We start from the raw sequence: 3,617 nt of genomic DNA, 5'->3' as shown, positions 1-3,617 counted from the left end.
GTTTAGTAGTATTTTTTTTTCTTTTATAAATTATTAAATTATTATTACTGTAATAATACAATACATATATAAGTTAGTATTATTATTATTATACTACTTATTAATATTATATTAATTATTTATATTTTTTATTAATACTTTAATTTTAGTTATAACTGTATTAAAACTGTAATAATAACAATTATAGCAATAATAAGTATAATAATAATGATACTAAACGTTATAATATTATCATTAATATTATAATTGTTATTATTATTATCATTATTCTTTTTACTACTAGTATAATCACAAAAAATATTATAACAGTAATAATTACAATAATTACGATGTTAACTAAAAGAATGATATAAATAATTGTTATAAAAACGTTATTATTGTTATTATTTTTGTTATTACTATTAATATTGTAGTTGTTATTAGTATAGTTGTAAAACTATATATCATAACCGCAATAATTAAAAAAATAATGATAATAATTGCAATAATGATGATAATAATTGCAATTATGAAGATAATGATGATGATAATGATGATAGTGATGATAACGATAATATGGATGATAATCATGATAATAATGATGATAATAACAGGAATTGTGTCCATATATAATCAAAAATAGGTAAAAGAAAAAAAAATCCCAAAAGTTGGAAAAGCGGCCAAATCTAGCGAAATATAGCTCTTTGAGAGTATACTCCAAAATGACGTTTTTTCCATTCATTTGATGATTTTGGCAATTATTAGGGTAATAATGATAATGATTACCAGAATTCTTTTAATGATGACAATAATGATGATAAAAGTGAGAATGAAGAGAATTTGGATAACCTTGATGATTATTAATATTATTGCTATTATCATTATTATTATGTTATTATTATTGTTATTACTATTATTATTATAGTTGTTATTAGTATAGTTGTAAAACTATATATTATAACTGCAATAATTGCAATAATAATGATAAAAATTGCAATAAGGATGATAATAATTGCAATATGATGATAATAATTGCAATATGATGATAATGATGATGATATGATGGATAATGATAATGTTAACGATAATAATGATTATAATCATGTTTAAAAATGATGGATAATAAGATTATTTGGGTCAATATATAATCAAAAACAGGTAAAGAAAAAAAAAATACAAAAAGTCGAAAAAGCCGATAAAATGTAGAGAAATATAGCCTTTTCAGAGTATACTCCAAAATGACGTTTTTTTTCCCTTCATTTGATGATTTTGGCAATTATTAGAGTAATAATGATATTAACCACAATTCTATTAATCATGACAATAATGATGATAAAAGTGAGAATAAAGAGAATTGGATAACATTTGATTATTATTAATATTATTACTATTATCATTATTATTATAAATATTATTATTACTATTATTATTATTATTATTATTATTATTATTATTATTATTATTTTCTATCATTATTATTATTACTTTAATTATTAGTATTATTGCCAAAAAATATATTATAACTTTAATAATAACAATAATAGTAATAATAAGTATAATAATAATAATAATACAAATCGTTATAATATTGTTATTAATATTATTATTTTTATTATGATCATTGTCATTCTTTTTACAAGTAGTATAATTGCAAATATAATTATTATAACAGTAATAATTACAGTAATAACGATATTAATTAAAACAATTATATAAATAATTATTATAAAAACGTTATTATTGTTATTATTATTGTTATTACTATTATTTTTGTAGTTGTTATTAGTATAGTTGTAAAACTATATATTATAACGGCAATAATTGCAATAATAATGAAAATAATTGTAATATTGATGATAATAATTGCAATAATGATAATAATGATGATAATAATGATGATATTGATGATATAATGATGTTAACGATAATAATGATGATAATCATGATTATAATAATGATAATATGAGTAATTGTGTCCATATATAATCAAAAACAGGTAAAAGAAAAAAATCCCAAAAGTCGAAAAAGATGCAAAATCTAGCAAAATATAGCCTTTTGAGAGTATACTCCAAAATGACGTTTTTTTTTCCATTCATTTGATGATTTTGGCAATTATTAGAGTAATAATGATAATAATTACCAGAATTCTATTAATCATAACAATAATGATGATAGAAATGAGAATCAAGAGTTTTTTTATTATTAATATTATTATTATTATCATTATTATTATTATTTTATTATTATTATTATTATTATTATTATTATTATTATTATTATTATTATTGTTATTATTATTATTATTATTATTATTATTATTATTATTATTATTATTATTATTATGATTTTAATTATTAGTATTATTACCAAAAAATATATAACTGTAATAATAACAATAATAGTATTAATAATAATAATAATAATAATAATAATAATAATAATCGTTATAATGTTGATATTAATATTGTTATTGTTATTATTATCATTATTATTCTTTTTACAAGTAGTATAATTGCAAAAATAATTATTTTAACTTTAATAATTACAGTAATAACGATGTTAATTAAAATAATGATATAAATAAATATTATAAAAACGTTTTTATTGTTATTATTATTGTTATTACTATTATTATTGTAGTTGTTATTAGTATAGTTGTAAAACTATATATTATAACTGCAATAATTGCAATAATAATGATAATAATTGCAATAATAATGATAATAATTGTAATATTCACGATAATAATTGCAATAATGATGATAATGATGATGATAATGATGATTATAACGATAATAATTATGATAATTATGATAATAATGATAATAACAGGATTTGTGTCCATATATAATCAGAAACAAGTAAAAGAAAAAAAAATCCCAAAAGTCGAAAAAGCGGCAAAATCTAGCGATATATAGCCTTTTGATAACGTACTCCTAAATGACGTTTTTTTCCATTCATTTGATGATTTTAGCAATTATTAGGGTAATAATGATAACAATTACCAGAATTCTATTAATCATTACAATAATGATGATAAAAGTGAGAATAAAGAGACTTTTGATAACATTTGATTAATTAAGATTATTATTATTATCATTATTATTATCAATATTATTGTTATTATTATTATTATTATTATTACTATTATTATTATTATTATTATTATTATTATTATTATTATTATTACTTTAATCATTAGTATTATTGCCAATTATATTATAACTGTAATAATAACAATAATAGTAATAATAAGTATAATAATAATACTAATCGTTATAACATTGTTATTAATATTATTATTCTTATTATTATCATTATTATTCTTTTTACTAGTAGTATAATTCCAAAAATAATTATAACAGTAATAATTACAGTAATAACTATGTTCTTTAAAAGAATGATATAAATAATTATTATAAAAACATTATTATTGTTATTATTATTGTTATTACTATTATTATTGTTTTAGTATGGTTTTAAAACTATGTATTATAAATGCAATAATTGCAATAATAATGATAATAATTGCAATAATGAGGATAATAATTGCAATAATGATGATGATAATGATGATAATGATAATAACGATAATAATGATGACAATCATGATAATAATGATGATAATGAAAGGAATT

Source organism: Penaeus monodon, chromosome 11 (genome assembly GCF_015228065.2).
Source record: "Penaeus monodon isolate SGIC_2016 chromosome 11, NSTDA_Pmon_1, whole genome shotgun sequence".
NCBI lineage: Eukaryota > Metazoa > Arthropoda > Malacostraca > Decapoda > Penaeidae > Penaeus > Penaeus monodon.
This window is presented reverse-complemented; position numbering follows the sequence as displayed.